Source organism: Mus caroli, chromosome 18 (assembly GCF_900094665.2).
Source record: "Mus caroli chromosome 18, CAROLI_EIJ_v1.1, whole genome shotgun sequence".
In the NCBI taxonomy this organism is placed as follows: domain Eukaryota; kingdom Metazoa; phylum Chordata; class Mammalia; order Rodentia; family Muridae; genus Mus; species Mus caroli.
The window spans coordinates 10,795,695-10,817,247 of NC_034587.1; the positions used below are offsets into that span (position 1 = coordinate 10,795,695).

At 41.1% G+C, this 21,553-nt stretch overlaps 1 long non-coding RNA gene across 1 annotated transcript in view; it reads left to right on the forward strand.

The window, feature by feature from the left end:
• LOC110284444 overlaps positions 1-21,553 on the forward strand; it is a 45,598-nt gene that overhangs the window by 15,515 nt on the left and 8,530 nt on the right. The window contains exon 3 of the long non-coding RNA XR_002376937.1: positions 13,439-13,620. This is a non-coding gene — a long non-coding RNA (uncharacterized LOC110284444). The remainder of the gene's footprint in view (positions 1-13,438; positions 13,621-21,553) is intronic.

Genomic DNA, 21,553 nt, shown 5'->3' on the forward strand with positions numbered 1-21,553 from the left:
GGTATAATGAGGTCTTACTGGCCTCTGAGCTGGACCACATGCTGGGACTGATGCCAGATTCCTGCTTTCCTCTCCTCTACCTATTGGCTAACATGTCATTCCTCCCACAACTATTTGTCCCTCTAAACACTGTCTTTGTATTAAGTTGAAGCACATAAAATTTGCTTGTTTTAAGGAGTTAAGAGAAGTCAAATAAAAGAAAATTCATACCGGTCAAGCCAATGCTTGACCTTTTAGACATGAATTTCCTCATGGAAGGAACTTTGATCTATCTTTTACACTGATTTACGCAATTCCTGGCACACAGGAAATATTTAATTAACATTTACTGACAGAATAAGCCTGAAACTTAATTTTTTTACTACAGATTATTTCAAATTGGCCTAATTTAAAAATAACATTTTCATAAACATTGACATATTTTCTTCTGTTATAAAAGTGCTTGCCTACTTTACCTAGTGTGATTAAGTACTTAGTAGCTGTAGTTTGCCTTTTCGCTGACAGCGATGATACAAAGAGATACACAGAGTCTTGTTCTATAGGGCACAAACTTGAAGTCATTTTCCAAAGTTCTTCTTTCTTGATGGAAAGAAAGGAAAGCAGAGAATCCATGGGAAACTGGACTCAAACTCTAATGAACTCTGTGACTGTGCGGCCCCTTCAGTGACACTTCCGAAATCGTAAGTCCCCCGATGCTGCTCGAAAGGGACCATAAGAAGAGGGCACTTCCAGTAAATGACATTCAACAGGCCTCTCACTTCGAATATTGCACAGCCTCTCCACAGATGAATAAGGGCACACTAGCGCTTTGCTAATTCCCATTAACTACGGCAGCCCTTAGTGAATTGCTGCATTAATGAGGAAGTCATTGCCGATACAGTGCCTGCAAACAGACGAGGATGTATTTGCCTCTGTTCTTCTGACGAGCATGGCTCTGCTTTAATTATTTATGTACATACCCCACAGCACGAGAGTGCTCACGAATGTTTTGTATGAGTAATGAAGTTTGAGTAATACTAGCCTTCACTCCATCTTGCTGCTGTTAAAGCTTACAGATGAGAGGGGTGAGAATTTAAGGTTTTTGTGGATTTGACAACTGGGAGTTAGCAGGATTCCCTACGATAGACTTGTAAATAATACAATGGAAATAAATATCTACTAGTACGATTCTTATTCTTTCAAGCTCCTTAATAGCCCTCAGAAGACCCTCGATGAACCACAAGGAAAATGCTAAGAAATGAAGCAGCTAATGATAACAATAATTACAATAATAATATTGCTTATATAATAACTCTTTATGGATATATCTCTGTCAACATGGGAGATGGATGTCGAGACAATTTCTAAATAATTCAGAACAAATAGCTGATAAGTATATGCATAGAGACACTGGGAAAGGAGAGCTCATTTGGTCAGAATTCTCCGGCCTGTGCTGGTCAGGTTTGCTGAATGATTTATTGTAGAGTCTGCAAAGCCTCCGACTCCACTGTTCAATCTCACTTCTGCACATCACTTACTTTTCACTGAGGCCAAACCTCTAGAATCTCTGGGAATAAACGTCCTGATGTTCAGCGAGACTGGAGATTGTTGAGACTGTTGGCAATACCCTTCCCATCCTGCTGCCTTTTGACTGGCAACATTCATATTTGTTTCAATGCCATCTATTCTTTGGATGATGATTTATTTAGCAGCACCTGCCATATAACCAAGACGTTCATTCACAGAGTTGTCTAAAGACAGTAATAGTTGGTCATGACAAAATTCTTCCATATGTCCAACTTTATGTCATACACATGCATAAGAGACAACACACATACACTAATTGTAAACAACCATATTTTATTGTTTGATGTATGTTTTAATCAAGATCACAGAGAAACATGAAGGGATTGATAAGGTTTTGTCAGGCCAAAGAATAACTGAAGCACAAGCTACATGTCATAGTCTTCCTGGTTTTTGTTTGTTTGTTTGCTGTTTTTGTATGTTTGTTGGCTATTTAATGACATCATTGAAAAATAAAACTGGTAGCCATTAAAGGTGTATGCTTAGTGTTTTGATATCCATAAAACTTATAAAATAATCACACTACAATTCTGTTAATTAATATATCCAACAATTCACACAGTTGCTCCCCTCTTTCCCGCATATAGAAGATCTCTTCTTAGTTCCCCCTTAGCACATTTCATGTTTGCTGTTCAGTCACCGCAATACACTTCCAGCCTTACTCACCTTGCATATGTGAGCTCTGATCCTTTCCCTTCCACTTCCTCTAGTCCCTGATCCACCATTTGATGACTTAGAAACTGTACAAATCCACAGGTGAGTGCCATTCCATGACTGGCTTATTTCACTTAGCACTTATTTCCCTGTGAAGTACCAGCCCTGAGAACAGTCAGTTATCCTCACACACATGCTCAGATGAGCACAATCACATCTGAGAACAGAGAGATTTGAACTAGTCAAGTAGGCAGAAACCACTGGTGCTTGTTATGGGTACTTCATGCTCAAGTGCTACTGACTCACCCTTAAGAATGAAAAGTGAACTAAAGATGCTGAAAGAAAATTAGATGACATAAGGATACACTGAGGAATCTTTGCCACCTAGTAAGAATGGCCGCCCGAAGCTCCCCAAATAAAGAAACAAATGACCTTTCATCCTGGACAATAAGATGAATGGAAAATATAGAATAAGGAATGATATTGTAGATTCCTGCATCTGCCAGATTTCATTCTTCAACCTTCACTCAGATAAAGAAGGACACAGTAACAGTTTCACATTGTGTTTTCTGTTCTCCAGTCCTGGAAAACGGTGAGAATCCTTGCTCTCAGGTGAAGAACTTAGGACTTGAGTTAATACTACAATTTTTGGCCTTTTAGATATTGTTAAGTACATTCCTTTATATCAATAAACCCTGGCAATTTAAAGCAATGATGATCTCCTAAGCATTGAAATACTCACTGTGTGCTGGTGAGGAGTCAGAGGAGTGGCACCTGCTGTATAGGAGCCAAAAAGACAAGCCCCTCACTGAAGGTGCTCAGGCCCTACAGAGAAGTGTATCCCATGCACAAACACATGCACGTGTACATGCATACATATAATTGTGATTAAAACCTGGGTTTTCCAAAACAATATGATGAGGACAACAGTTAGAAACATCTAACTAAAGGCAGACTTCCTGGAGGAAGTTACACCAAAAAATGAGGAGTCCGTGGAGGGGACCAATTGTGCTCGCATCAGAACATCTTGGGCTATGGAGAGAGGTTTCTGTGTTTGCAAGTGGTCATTCCCACTTCCAAATGCTACTTTTGCACACAAAAGGAAAAGGAATGCTTGATTTCAGCCAGATACACACTGGAGAGGTGGGAATAACTGACAGCAATCAAAGAGTCCAGTTTATTGTTAAGGTTAAATAACTCATCTAAATGACATGGTCCTTCCATCCATTTGGGTATTTGTCTTATTTTCATGCTTAATTTTAAAATTTACCTACAAATCTATGGAGACTCTCTCTGGCCTTTTTTAGCCATCTTCAGTGCTATGGAACTGTTCCCCATGCCTACCTTGTGTCTTCAAGGTACACTGTCATGGTTTGATTTCTGTTACTGTAATAAACCTAACGAAAAGCAGCATAGGGAGGTAAAAAGGTTAGTTCACTTATGGGTTACAGTCTATCATGAAGGTAAGTCAGGACAGGAACTCAAAGCAGGAACCGAAACAAAGGCCACAGAGGACCACTGTTATTGCTTGCTTCCCTGGGTTACCTCACTTACGTAGGCCAGGTTGACCTGCCTACGGCTGGTACTTTCCGCAAGAGCCCCCTACATCAATCATCAGTCCAGAAAATGCCCCACAGACATGTCCATAAGTCAATACATTCTTTAACTGAGATGTCCTCTTCCCAGTCAGTTGTGACTAGGTCTGTGTCAGATTGTCAGAAACTAATTTTAATACATAATTACTGTACTGTTTCTTATATATCTCTTCAATGAGAATATTTTTGTGATTATACATATATGTATGTATTTTATACAAATTATACAAATTATATGAGTGTATATTTTATGTATATTATACATATATTATACAAATGTTTAATAAAATATGGCCATCACTGTGAACATATTTGCCAAAAGACTATGGAATATTTAGAAGACTGTTAGTCAATTCTCTCCCTCTTCCCTGTAAACTACATTGTATAGTTTCTTAAGAATATATAAAGCTATTCCATAGAATTTGCCTTGCTTCTATTTCAATGATAGTTAGGAAATTATCATTATGTATGTTCCTATGTACATGTGTATATATGTAGTTACCTATGCATGTATGATGCTGAACCAAAGTGTAAAGCAATATGATCGTTCATAAACATTTTATTCAGTCTGAGCTGTGAAATGAATGCAGAGCCAACCCCCACCCCACCCCACCCCCACCCCTGTCTACAAAACATCCCCACACAGAAAATTCATTCAGCACCCTTGGGCTTACTGTTTTTCTGAGAAGTTTCTCTGATCTATCCTCTCTCATGCATCCCCGTCCCCCACATTCTGCCACACTTCCACCATCAGTGGTCCATCGGTAATCCTGTTCTCTCTCCTCTTAGGCATTACCACCACAGGCTCTCAACATTTACATTTTCCTCCCATATTTATCCATTATCCCTTCAAAGGCTCTTTCTTTCAAAACTGAGTTCTTGACCTGAGAAACAGTAAACACAGCAGAGGTGTTGCTGAGTGTGGCCCTGACATAATTATATAATTGCAGACATGTTGCATTTGTAATTTCTCTGTATCCGTGTGCCTGTTCAGTTCCCACCTCGCTTCTCTATTACTGTCTCCATGCAACACACTCATAAAAGCTGTCAAAACAACATGACCTGTAAACTCTGAACAGATTCAATGAACTGTTCAGCGGCTTTTTCTTCTCATTTCCTTCCACTTGCTTCAGGAATCCTTGGGCTTTGACAGTGGGAATTGAAAAACCCTCAGGGCAAGTCCCTTTGTGGCTTGCTCTGCATCTTATTTAGTGCTGGTGTCCAGAGGCTGTAAGTAATGCTGAACAGGCTGGTGTCATGGCAGCTCAGGTGACTCACAACATCATTCAAATTTGTCAATAGTCTCCCTTAACTCTGCCAGCATAATGTGTCAGCCATCAGGATGGGTATGCAAGCAAGCAGGTCTGTAACCCTGGGGTTCAGCCCCACATGCTGACATGTCCAAATGTAATGAGTCCAAATAGGAATATTCTCCATTCTTCTCTCTGCAGAAAAGAAATGGTTTTCAGGGCAGTAGGGTGGACACAAGTTAGAACAAAGATGAATCCCTTGAGTACGTGGGTTAGTAAACACAGGAATATGTTACCAAAGGAAGCAGAAGAATATGTTTTCCCTAGTGAATGCTCGTTTATTTTTCTTAAGTACATTTCCCAGTGTCTGGACTCGCTGACAGATGGTCCTACTCGAATCCAGGAAAGCAGCCTTGGTGACCTTTGATGTATACCTGGCTTGCCCAGGTCTCTCCTTAAATGTCACTTCTGCTGAGAGGACCTTGCCTTCAACCCCTGCTAATTAGATTCTCCTCTTTGCATTTCTCTCGCTCCCCTGTTATTTTCTTTGCCTTCTCTTTTAGCAAATTCTAATTCTGTTTGTTTGCTTATTTTTGTCTTTGCAGAGCTGGTTGTTAAACATTTGCCAGCACACCAGTCCTCCTGTTGTGCAGCTGACTCCCCCCTTGGCTCCTACACAGCAGCCAATGTGCTCCTTTAAATACTTGAATTTGCTCAAGTCATCCCCTCGACTCAAGAACTTCCATTGGCTTCCCTGCTGCCTTGATTACAAACCAAACTTCTCACCAGGACTAAATGCAGGCATACCGTCTGCCAAGCCTTGTTCTGTTCACACTTCTGGTCCTATTCTCTTCTCCACAGCACACAGATCCAGCCATACCTCATCAAAACTGTCTAAACAGTCTCCTTCCTCAGCACCAGGCAGTGACTTCTCTACCTGGAAAGTCCTACCCAAAGAGGAGCAAAGTTTGATGTCATTTTTCATATACTTATTCCCTTCCTCTACTTGATGAAAGCTACCCCTGATTCTTGTATACAAAATGGCAGTTCATGGCATTTTCCACTCAATTTTTCCTGGGTTTTGTTGTTTGTTTCCTCTTATGGCATGGACATTGCTTTCTTCTATTTAATTGGCAGATAACATAGTGTTGTGCATGACGTAAATATGAAATAGCCCCTGCAGGTTCAAGTGTCTGAACAGCATTGGAAAGTCACCAAAACTTTAGAAGATAGGGACTGATTAGGAAGATGTGGGTTGCTAAAGGACAGGCCTTGAGGGTTATAGGCAAGCCCTGCTTCTGGGCTCCCTAATCCCAGGTCGACAAGCAGCAGCTACCTATAGCAACCATACATTCCAGCGCCATGGACTAAACCATTCCAGCTGCCCTACCCTTCTCTGCAGTATGGACCAAAGGCCTTTAAACCATGGCCTGAGAGCAATCTTTCTTTTTTAAGTTATTTCCTCCAGGTATTCTGTTCCAGAGACAGGAAATTGTACCATAAAGTATGGCCATTGCTCTGACAAGCCTGCCATGTGGTTTCTAGGCCTTTGGACCTGGTTCATTGGGAAAAAGTGGAAGAGTTCAGAGCTGTAGGCTAGAGAAGCCCAGAAGTTCTGTGAGCCAAGTAATGAACTACTGCAATGGGAGAGCAGAGGACTGGAATGCCAGCAGACATGAAGCTAGCGAGTGTCCTGTTCATTCATGAGGTTTCAGAAGGATATAGGCTATCAGCAATTATGCTAGAGGCTATTCTTGTGATATTCTGGGGAAGTATCAGATCCAGGACTGATTGTTTGAGTGAACCTTAATTTAAAGGTAATGAACTAATTTATTTAACAGAGGAATTTTCAAAATGATATATCCCTCAGAGTGTGGCAAGGGTATTCACTACTTTTAGCCTGATTTGAATGAGATGCCAACTAGACTGGTGAAGACAAAACTACCACAGAGCAGTTAAAGAGACCGTTGTCACTAAAGAGAAACCCCAAATGCCCCCATAGTACAACATGAAAGGTTCCTTTAGGGCAATATTGCATCCACCAAGGTCTTTAGGGTGCAAAACTGAACCCTAGTTGGAAAATAATCATTTAACAGGATTAAGGGTGCCTTTGCTGGAAACTAACTCCTAAGGAAGTGGTTTCCCTGGTTAAGCCACACAGACACTCTGAGGCCACTATACTCCTGAGGCTTCAGGAGGGTCAGTTTTCAGCTCCAGTTGGCAGCAGAACTCAGTATTACCAATGCTGGTTACACTGTGTGACTGAAAATACATGGGTGCAAGATATAAGAGTACTGGATCACAGAGCCTTGCACCATGCTTCCAGAAATAACCCCATGATGCCAGGCAATCTCTAGAAGACAGGGTCCTGAAGAGAAGACCTGAGGAATAATGTGTGAATCTGTGTATATGAAGCATAAGACACACTGGGGAATCCCAGGAATATAAGATATCCATAAATTATAGCTGTAGGCATGAGGAGAGAAAGAAGCCATGCATAGGTAGTTCAGGCATTGAGCCTGTATGAATGAGGGCATCCAAGCTTCCTAGAGCCTAGGCAGTATTACCAGGAGCCCTGGATATCAGATAGAGAGCTATAGTTTGGTGTTTGCTATACTGTTTTGGGATCTTGTTCTGTTTTTGCCTTTCCTTGGTACTCTCCTTTCCCTCATTTCTGAAATGAAGAAGTTTATTCTGTGCCTTTGTCTATCAGAAATATGAAATTGGCTGTGTGTCTTTGCTTATTTGTTGGTTTTGTTTGGTTGTTTTTCATATTACAATGGTTCACGGCTCAGAGTTTGCCTTGAGTCTCAAAAGAGACATGATCTATATAGGGATCATATAGATTATAGGGTCAGGGCTGGTGAGATAGCTCAGCGATTAAGAGCACTGACTGCTCTTCTGGAGGTCTCGAGTTCAAATCCCAGCAACCACATGGTGGATTTTAATCACCCATAATGAGAAACCAAAACCAAAACCAAAACCAAAACAAAACAAAAATTATGGGGCCATTTGAAGTTTAAATAGATGCATCTTGAGTTATGTGATGGCTACAAGCCTATAGAGGCCAAGGGCAGAATGTCATGACTTAAATGAGAAATGTCCCCTGCAGGCTCATGTACTTGACAACTTTGTTTGCGTATGTTTTGCTAGGTTGTAGACCATTCAAGAAATGGGATCTAGCTTGAGGAGGTGGGTTGCTGGTGGCTGTGCCTTAAGGGTCCTAGCTTTTAGCTCAAGTCACATGTCAGCAAAAGCAACACTTGTGAACTCCAATCACCATGTACCCAGCTGTGCCAACTGCCATTCCTTCCCTACCTTAAAGGCTGTGAGCCAAATAATTTCTTCTTCTTCTTTTATTTTGCTTCCATTAGGATTGTTTCAAAGCAATTAGAAAGTTCTAATGTGCATTCTATTTTTATTACATATAATATAATGTTATGAAGTACACACATATATTCTATAGAATGTAGCTAATTTACATACCTCCTGCAATAAGACTTTATCTCCCAATCCTTCCCAAATAGTCCCACCAACTGGGGATCAAGCATTTAAATATATGCCTGAAGGGGCCATTCTCATTCAAACTGCCACAGTGCTGAATAAGAAAGACAAGATCCACATCATAGCTAGACAGGCAGTGGGGGGCTGTTATTATACAAATAAATAAACAAATGAATGGCTACTAGCTGCTCAGCAATGGAAACATAATGGAAATAAAGAAGGCTGTAAAAAAAAAAAGTCCTTCCTGGTGGGAGCTAGGACAACATTGAGCCAGAAAGATGAAAAAGATATTGTATCTACAGAATGGCCCCCATAGGCCATCCCATTTGAGTATTTGGTTCCTGGTTAGTGGAACAGTTTGGGAAGGATTGAGAGGTGTGTCCTTGCTAGAAGAGACATGTCACTGAGGGTAGGGTTTGGGGTTTCAAAAGCCTACATCTCCCCAGTTTGTGCTGTCTCTCTATCTGTCTCTGTTTCTGTCTTCCTCTTGCCCCCCCCCTCCTGCTCCTTCTCTTTCTGTGTCTCCCTTTCTATCTGTCTGTCTGTCTTTCTCTCTCTGCCTGGAGACGGTTGTTGTATCAGCATATAAGCTCCCTGCTACTGCTCCAGTGCCTGCCTGCTTGCCTACTGCCATTCTCCTTGCTAGAATGATCTGTGACTCACCCTCCAATACTGGAAGCCAGCACCCAATAAAATGCTTTCTTTTATAAGTTGTCTTTCTCATGGTATTTTAATATGGAACAGAAAAGTAACCAAGATAAACATATTTCCCTGGCTCTTGTTATCATATCCATCCTATATGAGGATGATCTGTAAGTATGTTTGCATTCAAGGACAACTGAGCCTGGACTGCAGGCTCACAGGAATCATTCTAATACTTGGACCTATAAAGTGCTCAATAAACAGTTATAGGTTTGATTAGTATATATGGCTCTGGAAAACTGTCAAGGCTTGCTAGGATACAATGGTTTCCCATCAGTTCCGGAGGATATATCTTTCAGAATATTTTCCACTCATGAGAATACTGATTTACACACAATTGTGTCACATCAAGAGAGCTTTTTTTTCCAGAATGCAAATTAAAAACAAATGAAGCAAGGGGCCATAGGATTTAAGTCTGTGTGTGATGGGGCACAAATGGAAGGAGTTGGGCAATGAACTATGCATAGACAAACAGTCTTCCCATCAAGATTCCTCTTCACAGTGGTTTTTGGTTATTTTTGTCTTATAAGGTGTTCTTGGTATTTTGAAGGGACAGATTGTCAATTTCATTTACTTTTCTCTAAAGTGGACTAAGTGATAAAGGGTAAGACCAAATTAGTACATGACCTTTTTTGTTTAAAATAGTTGCCATGTTCGGGTTCCTGAATAGGTATTCAACCTGTATTTCAATCGGTCTTTATACTGTTCTCTTTGCTCTGTTGCTATTTCTAAAGTAAAGTGAACGCCTCCCATGAACACAGAAAAGTCTATCATGCATCATTTTTTAAAACTTTCCAATTTCTATTTGCTGCTTTGTTCTCCATACTTCTCTGTCCTCTCTTTTGTTTAAAATCTCATTTAGCATTCTCTTGAGGGGAGAACACAAGATTACAATCTAATGATTGTAATGGGAACGGGTTAAGTTGGTGCCATTCCCCGTTTTCATTACAATCTTGGTGGCAAGGATAATGTAACAGAATTTTTAATGCCTCATATATTACATGAACATTTTCCCGTGTGTACCAGCTCCCGGTCCATGGACAGAACTGTGCCTTTGTGCTGTAGGACTTTGATCTTTTTATATTCTGCATTATAATCAATTGGCCATTTTGCCCCTTCCCCATAGGTTCCAGTCAAACAAGTAAAAAATATTGTGATCTGTAGCCCACCCCTACATCTTGTGCCTGTAAAATCCTATCAACCACAAAACATCAATGCAAAACCTGTGCGTCCAGTCATTCAAAGTGTACAGAAGGCACAATCCAGGTGTTCATCTGGACAGTCACTTCTCTGCAAAGCATCCTGGGAATTGTAGTTTTTGTCAGCTAACATATACTTTGTTCCTTTTGATATCCTGTGTTCTTGATGGGGTTGGATCTTAACCCATAAGGCATTGCTGCTAGGAGCAGGAAGTCTTACAGATCTCTGTTATTCTAACGGTGTTCCTCTGGTCCACAGGGTATGGGTTTCATCTGTAAGCATATGAAATAAATTTACTTTATTTGAATCTGCATTATACTAAGATCTTCCCATGGTCACTTCAGAGAAAAAATGTGGTATTTCTTTCAGGGCACACTTGGTATAAATAGTAGGATGCAGCTCCCTTAACTTTGAGTGACCTCTGATAGTCAATGTAAGAGCCCAGACTAGAAGCACACTCCGGAATCACCCTGAGATGTCAGCTCCACATGGTACTCTGGTTTCTCTACCAACTTTTTGGGTTCCAAAATTTAAAGGATTTAAATATTTTGATACATTAATTCTCAAATTGTCCTTCCAAAGGAAATGTGTCAATCCCAATCTCAGTTGAGGTCACTGCATTCAAAATTATTACACTTTTCTGTGCATCAGTACCTTTGTTTATAACCCCAAAACAATAATATTATTAATAAATACTAGGAAAATGAGAACAAACTACTGGAAACCAAGATCCCCTCCTCTGAACAAACACAAGGACAAACTGTGCAAAAGTGTCTTACTTCATAAAGCAGCCTTTGTGCAGGAGGGCACTGCCACCCCAACTCTTTCAGAAAGTGAGTTTCTCTCCAGCCCAGTACACTAGAATTCCCAGGGTACTGTCCCTTTCTGCTCCACTGAAGCTTCATTGCCACAGGCAGAAAGGGATTAAGGTCCAGATGGGTCCCACCTTAGCAATGGATGTCACCCAGCTGGAAGAGATTGGGAAGTGTGGTCTTTATCCAGATGTTTCACTCTACTGCATGACTTTGAAATCAAATTGGGTGTTTGGGTGGGCACCAGCAGTTCCCACTATACTCATCTAGTTGGTTTATCCTGGGAGTTAAAGGCATTATGGAGATAAATAATTTAGCCTCTAACCAATACACATTGGCTACTCAAAGTAGCTAGTTTTTCTTTCTTTCTTTTCCTTCCTTCCTTTCTTCTTTTCTTCCTTCCCTCCTCTCCTCTCTCTCTCTCTCTCTCTCTCTCTCTCTCTCTCTTCCTTCCTACCTAAAGATTTATTTATTTATCAATTTGTTTATTTATTTATTTCATGTGAGTATACTGTCGCTGTCTTCAGACACACCAGAAGAGGGCATAGGATCCCCATTACAGATGGTTCTGAGCCATCTGGTTGATGGGAATTGAACTCAGGACCTCTAGAAGGGTAGTCAGTACTTTTAATTGCTGAGCTATCTCTCTAACCCAGCTATTTTCTTTATCATCTTATTATTAGGCTTCTGGTAACTATGGTATTTTATCTCTGTCATGGCTATTCAAAACTTCAACTCATAGAATACAAAGAGATTGAATTTCAGCCCAGTTTGCCTGAGGGGTATATGAATACCTCAGATCGAGTAACAATGGTAACATGGGGTTGGCATGGTGTTAGCACCAAGAAATTTGATGTCTACAGAGGTCAATAGCCAACCCTCTTGGCTATACCTTGCTTCATACCATAGTTGGTATAAACTATATCCTTGGAACCTTCATGGTCCTCAGAAATCCAGGTGCTCATGGCCCACCAATGGAAGGCAGTTTTTTGGAGAAAGCTCTGAGGGAGTCCGGACACAGTGAACTGCACTGAGTTATAGCAGAGAATAAGCCCCACCCTAAATCTGTCCTATACATGTGGCACTTTAGGCTGTGGCTGCAGGTAAATAAGATGAGCGAGGCAACTTGTTACCCTAAGCAATCAAGCAACTGCACTAGCTGCTACTGGGGTGCAGGTGGGGCCTACAGCTCTCATTCTCTGTGGGTATCTGCCGTTTTCACATAACCACGAAGTAGATGGAATCACAACAGAGGAGAACTTCTCTGTGTGGGTGGATCAGCAATGCCTCTGATCTCAGAGACAGACTAAACCTGTAACTCCAGCCAGCACTTAGCCACAGGGGAAATCACAAAAAAGTCTGACTCATTCAATGTCATTTTTATCCTTGCTGGAAAGTTTATTTCTTCCACTTCAAGAAGCAAAATGTTTTCTACAAATACACATCCGAGCTACTGGTTATTTGACGACTGAAAGCAGCATCTCTTGAATTGTATGTCCCTAAGTAAGAAGATGAATTGGTCCAAGTCTAGATAAATTAAAACAAAATAGAAATAAAGTTTGGGTCCTGTAAGGAATTTATTAGAAAGACTTCAAGATGCTTACAAACATTATATATTATCCACTTTCTTGCACAGAATCTCTTCCACCCAGGCTCGCTAGTCTCGGACCACCATCCAACGCCTTATCACTTCACACATAGATCACAGGCTCCAATGGAGTCTCTTTTGCTCCTGACTCTAGGGTGAATCCCACGTGGTAGTGTTACCTCCTGTCACATTGAACTGGGACTATGTATGATTATTTGTTTGGCTGGTTAGTTTTATATTTGTCCTTGTTTTGTTTTGAGACAGGGCCTCTTGTAGCCCAGGCTGGCCCCAAGCTTGCTGTGTAGTCAAAACTGACCTTGATCTTCCATTTCAGTCTCCCAAGTGCTGGCACTGGAGCTGTGTGCCAGCATGCCTGCTTTGACTCAGTACTGGTGACCAGGGCTTCACACATACCAGATAAGCAATCTACTAAAAGAGACTGGTGGCCAGTCCAGACTCTGGACTTTGTCTCACCATTTTTTACAATCGCAGTGTGCCCTGTTTCTAATCGCTGCCTCGGTGTTTCTCCATGGCCATATTTTCTGCTCAATTCCTGGCTTTCTGCTCCAGGTCCCTCAGGACTGGGTCCGTGTGTCCCTGAGTCCATTCAGAGATTTGCCTGATCACCAGTCCTGTGACTTCCTGCTGCTTGGTGACAGATTCCCTGGGCCACCTGCCGCCAGCCTGCCCACCTGCCTGCCTGCATCTGCACCTATCGTCTGCTGCCAGACAGCCATCCTCCCTACGGAGGGGTAAGAACAGATGGAATGCTCTTAACAAAGCACTGTAACGAGAGAAAATGCCAGCTAAACTGCTAGGAAAAAAAAAATGAGGGTTAAACTCTTTCATTAGGAAAAGGAAGTTGCTTTAGATGAAGGCCAAGGACACGGAGAGGCTGCTTCCATGCAGTCTGGACAGCAGTTGTTCACAGGCTTGGCAGAGCACAGGGGTCAAATATTGTGCTCTGGAGTTGCACCGACTGAGCCTCCCAGTCCACCTTTACTAACAACTAAGAGGGGACAGAATATCATCTCTCCCAGGTTCAGAGTCCCATCTACAAGACAGTGACACCACCCTGTGGACTGCCAGTATTCTTACTGATGGTGAAAGACTTCAGGCATACAGAGTCTCTTCCAATCGTTCCTTAAATATGGGTCTGGATATAGAGCCATCAGTCAGTTTTCAGATCCATCAGTTCTAGGGGAATGATACCAGCGTAGATTTTTCTCATGGGGTGGGGGAAGGAATACTGTACAGAAGAACAGCAAAACCATGGCTGGATGAGTCACCAACCTGTAAAAGATCAATACATCCAAAGAAAGCATAAGTGATGGAGCCAGTGAGGTGGGAACCAGCCCCAAAGTCTGTGTGTGGCAGAGAAAGAAGAGCACAAATGGCCACCCTGGGAGACGAAACACTAAGCCTGGGGAAAGAGTCATAATGGAGACCTTTCAAACAGAGCAAGTAGGAGGGAGGGGGCACCCTGCATTTACGGAGTATCAGCATAAAAGCAATGCTTCCCAAGGCACCAGGAAGGGAAGCAGACTGGCTTGGATGAACAAGTGCATGGCTGAGGAAGGGAAGTGATACAAAGTATCTGTAGCAGCTCAGATAGGAGTGCAGAATAGCGATACAAAGTATTTGTAGCAGCCCTGATAGGGAGAGCTGCGTAAGGAAGTCTACAGAGGCAGAGGTAAACAGGCAGTCAGCTGTGACAGAGAGAAGAGGCAACGAAGAAACACAGTAATAGAGAACACTGCTCCAAACAGCAGCTGGGAATAGGGAATTGATAACAAAGCAATAAAATACCAGCAATGAGGGAGCCAGATACCATTAAAGTACACAGTAGTTAATAACAGGGAGGTCAAAGTCAGGAAATAATTAATAAATTAATAAACAATAGCAAGGTTTAAAATGAATGTAGACAAAAAAGAGGTTATCTGGGGTGATCTGTTCAGTGCATGAAGGGCAGGGGCTGCCTGGAAGTAATGATGGCATGGTTCAGCTATGTTGCTGTGCCCATGCTGCTGGCTCTGGGATGCTGAGACAGGAGGAGACAAAGCTGGCCCTCACTAAAACAAGAGAGAAGGAGTCACAGCCAGTATTACTCTCTGCTGACCCCAGAGAGACTCATAGTCCACTAGAACGGGAAAAATGGCCTCAGAGTCTGCCTGCCTCAATAATGCTGACAGCCGTGCCAACTTAAGTGGAACTTCATTCCGAAGATGCTCACAGAAGAAAGTACTAGAGAACTGTTCTTAAAATGTAAGTCTAGGGCCAGTTAGAGACCCTACTCTCAGTTTCCATGCCCAGCCATCAACATCAGTACATTGTTTTGGGTAGTATGGGAAATCATCAGAAAACTATGAGCCAATACGAGTCTCCAAAGGTCGCATGGCTGCCCATTAGCAGTAACTCCAGCCCTAGAGCTGAAAGCTCCCACCAGTAAAAAGTACCTCAGCTGAGTATATCTTCTACAACATGGTTTGCTTAATGGAGTACAAGAGACGAGTGAACAAAAGTATCATAATAAAACCCTTCATCTTGTATAACAAATATATACTAATTACAATTTAAAGTATTATTTTTCTTTTTCTAACGCAATGATGGCACTAGGAGCTGCAAAGATCAAGGCTTCAGAAGCCTTGGTTGGAGTGTATTTTCTGCTCCTAGGAACATCCCCAAAGCAAGAGTGGAAATTGCTAAGTGGATAGAGTAGGTCAGTCTTCATATGGCTTTTATAAAAGCTGTCCCAGCTCTGTGTCTGTGTGATACGAGATTGCTACTCTTAGCGTTTTCCCAGATATATGTCCAGAAGGCAGGGTCCCTGTGTCAGTCTCCCTTGCCTGCCAGGTGGTTCGTTTCTGCACATTGAATGTTTCTTCCTCTGCCTATTCCTATTTGTTCTGTGCTCAATAGTTGGCATTGTAATGTTGGCTGTCCTGTGGACGTAGAAACTTGGTTCTCCAAAATACCCAACTGAGGAACATTTTCTACAGAGATATTGCACGTTTGTCATCCAACGATGAGACTTAAGTGTGAGGGAGAGAGGAATAGAAGTAGAGGCTGCAGCTCATTACGGATAACCCAGGCTTACAGAAAGAATAAAGGAAAGAGGCAGAGGAATTGGGAGTGACTGATGTAAAATGGAAGAACAGGGAGGAAAATAAACAAGCAAGAAACGAGAGAAGGAACATATGGACAGGGAGGCTTAGTGTCACAAGTTGATATGCCTTCCATACTGTCATAAAAATGTTGATATGATAAGTAAACTAAAATCAATAAGAAACTCTCATTACATGGCATGTATAATGTATAAAGTAATATCAATAAATTTCCAGCTTAATAAATGTGAAAGTGTTTTCCCTGAGTCTGTTGTTGTAAAACACACATTTCTCCTCTTAAATAATGTTAAAATAATTGATTAGGTGAACATGAGGCTGAAGCAGCTTGAAGCCCTGGGTTCCTACATGGAAGTTATAGGTTGTGCTCACATCTGGAAGGTCACAAAAAGTTGCAAGGGTGAAAGGTTCACATTAGAACGTAACTCAGAACCAAAGAGTAACTGAGCGGAGGTGATTCTGGCAGCATGAGCCTGCGCTGTACCACGTGACCTCACTGCTGCCTTGATTCAGAAGACACATCATGAGAATCTCACACAGTGTGTACTGTGACGCTATGCCCTTCAGTGGCCACTATCTGGAACAGCCCAGATTTGAAACTGCAGTATGGGAGAAAACACGGTGTTTTTTTTTTTTTTTTTTTTTTTTTTGTAAGTAACCTTTAAAGGTCTAGATTCGTGGAAAAAAATTTTTTTTTTTTTTTTTTTTTTTTTTATGGTACATACAAATTTTTCTGCTCTTGCCGGTATAGAATGGTTTAACTGTAAAACCAAACATTTCTCATATTTTCCTATCTCTCCTTGGCAGCTAAGTATCGTATTACTATACTGTGTTAAAATGCTTGCATTTTAAAATGGAGTTGTTAGCTTAAGTCTCAGTTTTAAAAACTCATTAAACGAGTTTTGGTTTAAAATTGGAACAGAATTTTCAACCATTTCTGAAATGACTCTAGACTTTACTTCTGTCATTTTATACAATGCATTTATGCAAAAATGACAATCTCAACAATGACACTTTAAAACCAAGTAATGAGCGTGAAAGTTCTCTTTCATCTTTAACAAATGCTAAAATCATGTATGTGCCCATATAGTCATGTGGACAAAAACACAGACTAATGCCATTGGAACATTGTTTTTTGGCCTCTGACATCTGTTCAAGCAACTTGGTTGACGAAAGAGGACATCAGGGTCATGGAGTCTGGTTTTAATTCCATCACAGAAGGATTTTTATATGGCTCACAGTATGCTTTGTCCACACCCATGGAATACAATGAGGACACACACACTGTGCAAAGATTGCAGGAAGTAACGAAGAACATATACTAAAACTCTTCCAGTCTGGAAAACTGACCCAGACCGTCAAGTGCAAGCATAAGACCTGAACCCCACCCCTACCCTCATCCTCCGGATTCATGGGGAAAGCTGGGCATGTGTGTTGTGCCAACTCTTGCTCTTTCATCTCTGCCCTTGGCTACTTAAATAAACTCTCGTTTACAAGGCTTATCTCAGTGGTTGGCATGTTGCTCTCTAACAATGCTTATCCATTTCTATCTACCCCAAGACACTGACAACTACTAAAGTATCATCTGTCTCTATAGACTTCACTATTCTGAATATTTCATATAAATAAAATTATACAATATGTGGTCATTTTCCATCTCAGCAAATTACATTTTAGGTTTATCCAAAATATAATTGTATGAATCAATATTCATTGTCTTTTATGGTCAAATAATACTCCATGTTATGTAAATGGTTGACCTGCTAATCAGGTAACACACATTTGTATCCTTCTGACCTTTTGGTCATTGCAAACAGTTCTGCTGCTAACACTTCTGTACACAATGACATGTTTGTATTTCTCTTGTAGATATGCTGTCTTAGTCGCCAGTCTACTTATATAAAGAAACACCACGCCCAAGAAAACTGTTATAAAAAAATAATTTAATTGGGGTTTGGGGGAGCTTGCTGATGGTTTTAGAGTCTTAGTGCACTGTCATCATGGTAGGAAACATGGCAGCACACAAACAGTATCTGAGACCTTTATTTCCTGATCAGCAGGCAGGGAGAGAAAGACACTGGGGCTGCTGTGGGCTTTCAAAATCTCAAAGCCCATTTCCAGTGACATACTTCCTTCCACAAGGCCACTTCTCCTAGTCCTTCTAATCCTTTCAAACAGTTCAATTCCTGTTGACTAAGTATTCAAATATTTGGTCTATGGGGCCATCATTATTAAAACAGTCACATATAAGTAGAAGTAGGGCACATGTTAACTATACATGGAACAATTTTTAAAAATGCTGAGCTATTTTCCATAGCAACCATAGCATCTTCATCCCACTACCAAGGATATTTGAGGGCCTTTCTTCTCAACCTTGCTATACTTTTGATTTTAGCAACCCTAAGGGATGGGATGTGATATCTCACTATGGGTTTGATTTGAATTTTGCTAATTATTCAACATCTTTTAAATAGCTAAGTTGTTATTTGATTAACATTAACAAAATAATTTATTAACATGAATTAAACATTAATATTTATTTCAGTGAATGAAACATGAAAGATTTCAGTTTCATTTGCACTTAGGAGAGTTCCCCAGATGCTGGAGAATAGCTCAATCAATGTGGCTTGCCATGCAACCATGTAGACCTGAACAGGACCCCTAACACTCACAGAAAAAAAAAATAAAGTAAATAGAGCTGATCATGGTGGATAACACTTATAATCCAAGTCCCATGAATGAGGTAACAGACTACTGGAACTCACTGATCAGCCAACTAATCCATTTGACAAGTTCCAGAACACTGAGAAAAACCTGTCTTCAAAAACAAGATAGAGAGTTTCTGAGGAATGACACAGAAGTTGACCTCTGACTTCCACACAAAAGCACACCCTCATCGACACACATCAGAAAAAATAAGTGATCTCTGACCTCCACACACAAGTACACATGCATCTACACACATCAGAACAACATTCCCGTGCTCTGATAAATGTTTCAAAATTACAGTGTAAAAGCCAAATACCGGTCTACTTAGAATTTTAATGTTGGAGCTGGGGAGACTGTCAGAGAGTAAGGCACTTTACCTGGCATCATGAGATAGAAGGTTTGTCAGGCTGGATGCCTGCTACTATGTGTCTATGATCATGAAGCACTTATGGAGAAGTCATGAGGATTCCAGAGGCCCAAGCCAGCTAACCTTGTATACAAGCAGCAAATAAGAGATCCTCTCTTTAAAAAGATAGAAGGCAAGAACCAAGACCCGAAGTTGTTCTCTGACCCCTCCACCTAGCATGCACACACCGATACACACACAAAACACACACACACACTCACACAAGATATAAAATGTAGCTGTAAATTTAGAAAGCAAATTCAAAGGCAACTTAACAGTGCTCTCTTTTTTTTTCTGGACTCTGATGTCTATGAGGTTTAAAAGATTCTATGGATTGCTTGTCCTTAAAATAGTATCCCTCCTCTTAACTGGCAATGTTCATTTAATTTATTGAGCACAACATAAGAAACATATTTCCTAGCCATCCACTATATGTAAGAATGTTGTAGGGGTTGGAGAGATGACTCAGCAGATAAGAGCACTGACTGCTCTTCCAGCGGTCTACATGGTGACTCACAACCATCTCTATTGGAATCTGATGCTTTCTTCTGGCATACACGAAGACAGAGTACTCATACACATTAAGTAAATAAATAAATAAATAAATAAATAAATAAATAAATAAATAAATAAATATAAAATGCTGTGATTTTTCCCCTGTTTTTTGTCATTAGCTCCTCTCTTTTTCACCGAGACTCAATATCTTATTATAGTTTATTTGGTTGTATAATACTTTTTCAAATAAACAACCATTTTTGAAAGTTTTTAAATTTTTAAATATATTTGCCTATGTGGGTGTGACACATGCCATATATGTGTGTGTGTGTGCCCTAAGATGTCAGAAGAGGGCATCAGAGTCCTAGAAACATTGAGAGTCACCAGCCTGGGTGCTGGGAACTGAACTCAGGTTCTCTGGGAGAGCATCTTTGTTAGTTCTCTCTCCATCTCCATAAACAACCATTCTTAGGAGCCTTAGGAAGGGATAGGAAGAGTAGGTGCTAAGGCGATAACATGTTTGTTACATGGCTGACGGGGGTCTTTATTCCTGAGTTGGGGATAAACATCCTTAGCCTCTGTGGTGCTCAAGATAAAGGAGAACTGCAAATTTTTTGTACACCAGAGGTTTTGTTTCAAAATCAAATAGTATCAAACAAAAAAGAAGAGGCTCATTCGTTCATTCATTCATTCACTCACTGTACAAATAAGAATCAAGAATGAGCCATGTGCCAGCCATCAGAGCACACACACACTCTAATGATGGTGTGCTGCACACCAACCTTTCACTGCCGTTCTGTCCTGTGAGGATGAAATGTCTGGCTCTACAGCAGCCATTTTGCCCCTTTGGGGACAAAAGTCAACACACTGTAGATGACAGAGCTTCAAAACAGAAAGAATCGTGTTTAAATGAGTGTGAACGGCTCAAGGCCCCCAAGCAATTCCCATGCAGTGGCCACGGCTTTTCTATTTCTAATTCTCAGAGCTTACTTTCAGAGCGCTGATGTCCACAGAGGAAAAAAACACTGAAAAAAAATCATAAAAATCAAACTCATTCTGACTCTCCGGATCATGGCCCCAATTGCCGGCTGACACATTTCTGAGGAGGCGGTAATGCAGAAGGGGAATTTCTCTACATACACCTTATTCCAGGCTGGAAATAGCTAGCTTCTAGAACAGCTCCTGTCCCTTGAGGTTAATTCCCAAAACTGCAGCGCTCCAGTCCTGCAGTCTAGCAGTCTAGGGTCCCTGGGACCTGGAGGCACCACAAATAGCTCAGAAGATTTCTAAAAGCCTGGGCCAGCAGGATGCTTCTGGCTGAATCTCCAAGTGTATCAGTGCTTTCTGGGTAGAAACAGAGCAAGACTTTAGGGATCTTTAATCTGAGACCATTTTTCTGATTGATCTAGTAGGGAAGAAACTTAAAAGAGGAATTGGGGGGTCTTTAATGACAAGCACAAAAATCCTAAAACCTCCAGACCCAAATAGTACATTCTCAGGGACTCCTGGATGATTGCCTATGTGGCATTTGTCACAGTTGGTTGCTTTTTAGTATTTATCTGACCTGTGAGGGAAGCAACCCGACATTCTCCATGGAAGGAGGAATATGTATATCTGTTCACTGGGTAACCATGCCAGTTGTATAGAAAGCTGACTTGTTTAGCCTTCCCATTAAGGACAGAATTGTGACATTATTAAGCAAGTTGATTTGTAACATATTACCCTATGGCTCATGGTCATTTATTTGATGACTGGAATTTTCATGGGTGGACTAGCTCTAGTGATACATATGCTAGATTCCTCCATATCACTAGTGACTGGTGTCTTGGCCGATCCTGGTGTTAGGCTTTGTCTCTTGAATATGCTGTCATCTTTGCATGGCTTCTCCCAGCCAAGAACCACCCTCACACCACTTTAACACAGTAGGCAGGCATGTCATAGTGAAGGGGGAGG